This window comes from Aegilops tauschii, chromosome 5 (assembly GCF_002575655.3).
Source record: "Aegilops tauschii subsp. strangulata cultivar AL8/78 chromosome 5, Aet v6.0, whole genome shotgun sequence".
Lineage (NCBI taxonomy): Eukaryota > Viridiplantae > Streptophyta > Magnoliopsida > Poales > Poaceae > Aegilops > Aegilops tauschii.
Genome location: NC_053039.3, coordinates 485,960,052 through 485,968,393, shown reverse-complemented (window position 1 = coordinate 485,968,393; position 8,342 = coordinate 485,960,052). Strand labels below are relative to the sequence as shown.

Genomic DNA, 8,342 nt, shown 5'->3' with positions numbered 1-8,342 from the left:
GCTATGTTCGTACAATATGAACCTGTTCGTATTTTTCATCACCATTTTAGGTCCTTAGTAAACACGTACGGATGGTCATGAAGTACTAGTACTATTGTGACTTATAACAAGCCCGAGTTCCGTATTTCAAAACTAAAAAAGAGTCATTATATACATATGATTCTTTACGTACAATCCTTATCAGACACCACAAACACAACAAATCGACCATTAAGCGGTGGTCATTCTTTCTTCCTCGGGAAGAAAAAGGGCGATCTCGCCAGCGTCTCTCCCAAGGAGAGTTCCTTCGCCGCCGTCCTTCGGTGGCTCCCCTCCGCCGACGACCTCGGTCGTCGGTGCTAGGGGGATCGCCGGATCCACGTGTGTGTGTGTGTGTGTGTGTGTGTGGGTAGTTTTAGGCTAAAGTAGCTTCGTTTTTAGGTTGCTCATCGTCTTGGCTTCGGCAGCGGCGATGGCGGCGCTGAATAAAGATTCTTCAAATCCTTCCCCAGCAAGTCGATCGGCCCTATGGTTGGGGGCGGTTTTGAAAACCAGCCCGTTCAAGCAAGGATGGTGTGCCGGTGGCATCCTCGTGGTGGACATGTGTCCTCAGGCTCCACCGTTGCGACGACGTCTGCCCCAACATCGGCGCGAAGCTTGGGAGGTAGTGCAGGAGCGGATGTAGATTGTGGACTGCATCGACGACATCTGAAAGACGGAACGTGTGCTGAGTTCGTGGTTGATGGATGCCAATTGTGGTTTCCTCCTTCGGCGTCTTAGTCGTGCCGGGGTGCTAGATCTTGAGTTTGATAGTGTGTCCGGGGTGTTGCCTAGATTTGATTCGTCCAACAACAATGACTTCAGTTTTGGTGAGCCACCTTGGAGGTCCACAAATCTGCATATCAGCGATTGAGCCGCGTCGAGCTTGGATGAGGAGGTGATATGTTGTTCTTTTCTTCAGTGGCTGCTGTGGTCGTGGTGACGGCGGCGAGCCTTCGGATCGCTTCAGGTTTTGTAGTCGTCGCTAGATGGTCTACGGATCTGCATGCAATTTTTGTTATTTCTGATATACGTTGTAATATCATTATTGATGATGAATAGGTTGGAAGTTTTCAATAAAATTACATAGTAAGATGAGATATTAACCCAATTGATGATGGAAACTAGGCAACACTGATTGAGACTAGGGGTGATAGTAGACCAACTATAAAAATATTCCAATTCATTAATGATATGTGAATTAGATAGATAATCTATCATTCGGATTAATTTTTTCAATTTACGTAGGAAGAATAAAAGTATGTTTAGCAATGAAGGTGGACTCAACCAAGTTTCACATTTATTCGTGTGAGCGAAGGTAGCTCTTATTATTAGGTATGTTGAGCATATACGCCTGACTCACAAGTCTCGCGTCGCCCCTCGCGCGGGCGACATGAGAGGACCCAATTCCTAGCTGCTGGAACCACCTCCTCCCCTCCCCTCTGCCGTCGCCGATGGTCGGCACTAGGCAAAACCCGTGCGTGCAACGGCGGTGGCGCAGGTACTGCTCTTCCTCTAGCGGTCTCCGAGGGGCACAGGATACCCTGAATTGTGGGGTTGTTGCTCCTAATTCGATCAATGGGTGTGGCGGCCGGATCCCGGTGACGATGTTCGTGGTGCCGGTCAGGACCAACGACTGGAGGAGAGCGGTGCGACTGGGCGTGGTCGGTGGCGGCGGCGGCAGCCGGTGAGGCCCAGATCGTCCTCGGCTAGAGACTTATTGATTTATTAATTTGTAAGATTTTTATGAATAATTAATAAAGTGGTTGGGTGCATGGAGAAGCCAGTGTTAATCCTCCTTTTGAGAAAAAAAGAGTGCACTTTGTCAGTCCCATCCACACATTATTGAGTTTAAAATTCTGCAACGCATATTTCAAAGTGTATAAATTCGTAAGTGTTTTTAGGGATACAGTACATTTTTAAGTGTGGTCAACATGCGCGGGATGAAAGTTTCAACCGACACGCGAGATGATTCTCGAAAAAAGAAAACCAATTGGAAAAAAAACACGCGCGAAGGAAAAAAAATCGAAATAGCCCACGCGACACGAAGCCACGATCTCAACTTCCTCTAACCACCCACTGGGCCGTCGTGAACCTTGCCACCGCCCAGCTCCAGATTAGCCTCATTCCCACTCACCTCTCGATTGGAGCCTAGAGCAGTTCTCCACCCAGATCCCGTCTCTCACCCGTTGTGGCAGCGACCGACAGCACTCGGCAAGTTACGGTGCTAGGTCAGTGCCTCCTTTCCTCTGTCTCCCCGGAACTTCCTTTCTCCCCTCGCCTTGATCTCTTATTTTTTTGTATTCATGCAGCAAAGTACGGCGACTGGTGGTGGCGGAAAACGGCGACTGGCCACGCATGCTGTTGTGGGAGCGGCGGCAGCACGGGCTGATGGGCGAGCGGGGGGCAGGGGGCGCAAGGCTGATGGCCGAGCGGCGGGGCGTGCTAATGGGCGGCCGGCGCTGTGGGCTGATGTTCTGCGCTGATCGGTTCTCATTCGCATGCAGGGTAAAGGAGGCGAGAAATCCACATCTCTAGCTGAACAGCCGCCCGAGGAAATGTCTCCTCCCTACCCAGCCAGAAGTTTGATCCTTCCGATCGAAGAGGTACCGTATCAGGTATCACCATAATCAAATCCCATCCATCTGCTTTTTCTTAATTCAGACATGCTGGAGTACATATGTTTCCATTCATCTGGATTTTCTACGAATCATTGTCAAAGCAGATCCCATTCACCCGTGAGATGGCCAAATTTTGGTAGTTGAACTTACGTACCACCTCTTTGGTTCCATCGTACCAATTACTCGCCAGTAATTTTGGAGTAGTACTTATCTGCAATCTAAGATTTCAACCCACGTTAATCTAGTCTGATTGATTCTGAATGTCAAATCCTTGCTAGCTAGGATGTCAAATATGTACGATTCACACAACTATGCTGACAAAACTACTACATAAGGATAGTAGTACTAGTTTAGCTTCGTACAACTACTTGTTCCAAGACATTCTAGTATCTTGTGGGTGTGTTATGTTTGCTGGCCCTGATGTATATTTTTGGGTCGAGAAATGTGTGTGTAGGTCAGGGGGAAAAGGCATCAATTGAGGCAATGAACTGACACATATGACCCGTGGAATGGTGTATTTCCTAATGGATTGTTCTTTTCAATTCTATATATCTACAATAAGATCTTACCATGATATTTTCTCAAAGTTGTGTCGATTTAATGGCACATATCCAGATTTTTCTTTAACTGATGGTAGATTTGCCATCTTATCTTGTTCCTGAATCATGTTGTATGTGTCGCCTTGGCATTTTAGTTCTCCATATAATGATTTATGAACACATAGGCGTTGATGTGGATTTTAGATTTACTTAGTCTTTACTTTAAGTTGATAAACCGTTCCTCTTGGTTAACTTGTAGAGTTGATTACTAAAGCAAGTTATCACAAATAGCAGTGAATTATATTCAAAGATCTAGAAGTACTAGTCTGTATAACCCTGTGCATAAAAGGTGCAAAACAATAGTCATTTTATTTTTGTTCATTTTTACTTTTCAGTTTCCATTTGCAAGACGTATGGTTGGAAAAGGATTGAAGTACTGGTGTAACACTAATAATTCTTACTAAGATGTGATTTCTATGTCAATGTGTAGATGATTCCTGAACAAGTAAGTTTGTTCCTTTTAGCTCAATTAAATGTCAGCTGCATTATATCATTTTTCATCTCTCTTATAACAAGTCTTATAGTTTCTTAGGTATTGGTAAGTCATATTGGAGATAAAATGAGTTGTGATAATGCTATGATACTAATGATGACAATGCTACCTATGGCAACGTGGGAAATTATATATATGGCGATGGGCATTACGATCAAGACGACGATAATGGTGATGAGTCTGATGATCTTCGAGTCATGCAACCAAGTGAAGTTATGAAGTTCATGAACAATTTAGCTTATGCACAATGTTTGGACCATTATATCTTAGTCATTATTTTGTTTTTCATTTGACACTTCTTAGATGCGTCGGTATGGCCAATGTAATATTGATTCAACTCATTAGACATGTTATACTTCTTGTTGTTATGCTAAATAAAATATATTTTCTTTGATCATGTGTAGTTGTGTGATTCTGAGATGTATTTGAAAGGCCAATATTTTGAAATACTATCGTCATGAATCACAATTTTTTGGTATGCAACAACCCTCGATACAAGCAATTTGTAAGGGTGACTTATTTCCTACGGTGCAACAAACATCTTGGGTACACAATATGACCACAGGAACTTCAGAACATTGGTGAATTTATACAATTGATGGTGCTAGAAAATTCTCAACTAAAGGAATTCCCGAAGGGTTCTATGCACCATCAGTAATCATACAAACTGACGGTTTGGCACTCCTCTCGGTTATAAATAACCTTGACAGTCAAATATACCGTCGACTATTAAGAAAATTGACGGGGGGCAATAACCATAGGAAAATAAATATCCGACGGGGAACCATCGGCTATAAGTGTCGTCGAGCTTCTGATGATCAATTTATGTCTAACGGTTAACCGTCGGTCTATTACCGTTGGAAAAGATATTATCTGACGGTACCGTCGGATATATGTGTAATGGCCGACAAAGCAAGACCGACGGGAGATAGCCGACGGTGACCCGTCGGTTATTAGGGTATCCGACGGTGAACTTATATATCCGACGGTGATTGGACCCTCGGCTATAATGGAAAATCTAGTAGTGGAAATATTTCCTTAGTCCTCTTAGGTAACTAAGGATAAATTTTTGACCGTTGTCCAGTGATCTACTCCTGGATCACTATTGTACCCCCTTGCCAAACTCATGGCAAGGTACACAATCGGTCTGGTACACAGCATGGCATACTTTATAGAACCTAAGGCTGAGGCATAGGGAATGCCTTTCATTCTCTCTCTATCTTCTGCCGTGGTCGGGTTTTGAGTCTTACTCAACTTCATACCTTGCAATGCAGGCAAGAACCCTTTCTTTGACTGATCCATTTTGAAATTCTTCAAAAACTTCGTCAATGTATGTGCTTTCTGAAAGTCCGATTAAGCTTCACGATCTATCTCTATAGATCTTGATGCCCAATACATAAGTAGCTTTACCGAGGTCTTGAAAAATTCTTATTCAAGTATCCTTTTATGATATCTAGGAATTCTATATCATTTCCAATCAACAATATGTCATATAATATCAGAAATGCTATAGAGCTCCCACTCACTTTCTTGTAAATATAGGCTTGACCAAAAAGTCTGTATAAAACCATATGCTGTGATCACCTCATCAAAGCGTATATTCCAACTCCGAGATGATTGCACCAGTCCATAGATGGATCGCTAGAGCTTGCGCACCTTGTTAGCACCTTTAGGATCGACAAAACCTTCTGGTTGCATCATATACAACTTTTCTTTAAGGAATCCATTAAGGAATGCAGTTTTGACGTCCATTTGCCAGATTTCATAATCATAAAATGCGGCAATTGCTAACATTTCGGACAGACTTAAGCATCGCAACGGGTGAGAATGTCTCATCGTAGTCAACCCCTAGAACTTGTCGAAAACCTTTTGCGACAAGTCGAGCTATGTAGACAGTAACATTACCATCAGCGTCCGTCTTCTTCTTGAAGATCCATTTATTCTCTACGGCTTGCCGATCATCAGGCAAGTCCACCAAAGTCCACACTTTGTTATCATACATGGATCCTATCTCAGATTTCATGGCTTCAAGCCATCTGTCGGAATCTGGGCTCATCATACCTTCTTCATAGTTCGTAGGTTCACCTTGGTCTAGTAACATGACTTCCTGGACAGGATTACCGTACCACTCTGGTGCGGAAAATGTTCTGGTTGACCTACGAAGTTTAGTAGTAACTTGATCTGAAGTTTCATGATCATCATCATTAACTTCCTCTCCAGTTGGTGTAGGCATCACGGGAACGGATTTCTCTGATGTGCTACTTTCCAAATTGAGAGAAGGTACAATTACCTCATCAAGTTCTACTTTCCTCCCACTCACTTCTTTCGAGAGAAACTCCTTCTCTAGAAAGGTTCCATTCTTGGCAACAAAGATCTTGCCTTCGGATCGGTGTTAGAAGGTGTACCCAATTGTTTGTTTAGGGTATCCTATGAAGACACACTTATCCGATTTGGTTTCGAGCTTATCAGGCTGTAGCCTTTTGACATAAGTGTCGCAACCCCAAATTTTAAGAAACAACAGCTTAGGTTTCTTGCCAAACCATAGTTCATACGATGTCATCTCAACGGATTTAGACTGTGCCCTATTTAACGTGAATGCGGCTGCCTCTAATGCATAACCCCAAAATGATAGTGGCAAATCGGTAAGAGACATCATAGAACGCACCATATCTAATAAAGTACGATTACGACGTTCGCACACACCATTACGCTGTGGTGTTCCAGGTGGCGTGAGTTGTGAAACTATTCCACATTGTTTAAATGAAGGCCAAAATCGTAACTCAAATATTTGCCTCCATGATCAGATCGTACAAACTTTATTTTCTTGTTACGATGATTCTCCACTTCACTCTGAAATTCTTTGAACTTTTCAAATGTTTCAGACTTGTGTTTCATCAAGTAGATATACCTGAAGGAAATATGCCCTAGAGGCAATAATAAAGTTGTTATTTATATTTCCTTATATCATGATAAATGTTTATTATTCATGCTAGAATTGTATTAACCGGAAACTTGATACATGTGTGAATACATAGACAAAACACAGTGTCCCTAGTAAGCCTCTACTAGACTAGCTCCTTAGTCAAAGATGGTTAAGTTTCCTAACCATAGACATGTGTTGTCATTTGATGAACGGGATCACATCTTTAGGAGAATGATGTGATGGACAAGACCCATCCGTTAGCTTAGCATAATGATCATTAAGTTTTATTGCTATTGCTTTCTTCATGTCATATACATATTCTTTGACTATGAGATTATGCAACTCCTGGATACCGGAGGAATACCTTGTGTGTAAACCCGGGCAAACGTCGGGCCGGGCCGGGTTTCGGGCCAGGTTTGTAAAAGCCCGACCTTCATTTCTCAAGCCCGAGCCCCGCCCGAAGCCCGAAATACTCCCTACTTTCAAGCCCGAGCCCGGCCCGAAATCAAGCCCGAAGCCCGAAAGCCCGGCCCAGATGCTGTTTTTTAGTACGCGCACGTGCAAACCCGGCCCGAAGCCTGAAAGCCCGGCCCAGATGCCGTTTTTTAGTACGCGCACGTGCAAGCCCGGCCCAAAATACAGAAAAAATTGAAGCCCGGGCCCGGCCTGAATTATCTTTCGGGCTGGAAAATAAAGCCCGAGCCCGGCCCGGCCCGGGTTTTTTGGGCCGGGCTCGGGCCGGGCTGCCCATGCCCGAGTTTACTTGTGTGCTATCAAATGTCACAACGTAACTGGGTGACTATAAAGATGCTCTACAGGTATCTCCGAAGGTGTTTTGTTGGGTTGGCATAGATCGTGATTAGGACCTGTCACTCCGAGTATTGGAGAGGTATCTCTGGGCCCTCTCGGTAATGCACATCATAATAAGCCTTGCAAGCAATGTGACTAATGAGTTAGTTGCGGGATGAAGTATTATGGAACGAGTAAAGAGACTTTCCGGTAACGAGATTGAGCTAGGTATGAAGATACGGACGATTGAATCTCAGGCAAGTAACATACCAATGACAAAGGGAATAACGTATGTTGATCTTCATAGAATATGTAGGAACCAATATGAGCATCCAGGTTCTGCTATTGGTTATTGACCGGAGAGGTGTCTCGGTCATGTCTACATAGTTCTCGAACCCGTATGGTCCGCATGCTTAACGCTCGATGACGATTTTGTATTATATGAGTTATGTGATTTGGTGACCGAATGTTGTTCAGAGTCCCGGATGAGATCACGGACATGACGAGGAGTCTCGAAATGGCCGAGAGGTAGAGATTCATATATAGGACGATGATATTCGGACACCGGAAGTGTTCCGTGGGTATCGGGTACATATCGGGTCACCGGAAGGGGTTCCGGGCACCCCCCGGCAAAGATGTGGGCCTTATGGGCCAAGAGAGGGACAAACCAGCCCGTGGTGGGCTGGTGCGCCCCATATAGGACGAAATAGGAGGACAAGGAAGGAGGGGAAGGGAGAAGGAAAGGGGAGGATTCGGGCTCCCCCTTTCCTTCTCTCCCCCCTCTCTTTCCTTCCCCCTCCGGCACTGATGGAAGGGGGGAGGCCCACTTGTGGGAGGTGCCCAAGTAGGATTACTCCTACTTGGGGCGCCCCTTGCTGCCCCTCTCCCTCTCCCACCTA

The 8,342-nt window shown here is 44.4% G+C and overlaps 1 long non-coding RNA gene across 1 annotated transcript; it reads left to right on the top strand.

Moving 5' to 3' along the window:
- The first annotated feature begins 2,117 nt into the window (after positions 1-2,117).
- LOC141022153 (uncharacterized) lies at positions 2,118-4,128 on the top strand. Its single transcript, XR_012183173.1, has 4 exons — positions 2,118-2,249; positions 2,331-2,636; positions 3,574-3,683; positions 3,763-4,128. It is a non-coding gene; the product is annotated as an uncharacterized lncRNA (long non-coding RNA).
- The last annotated feature ends 4,214 nt before the right edge of the window (positions 4,129-8,342 follow it).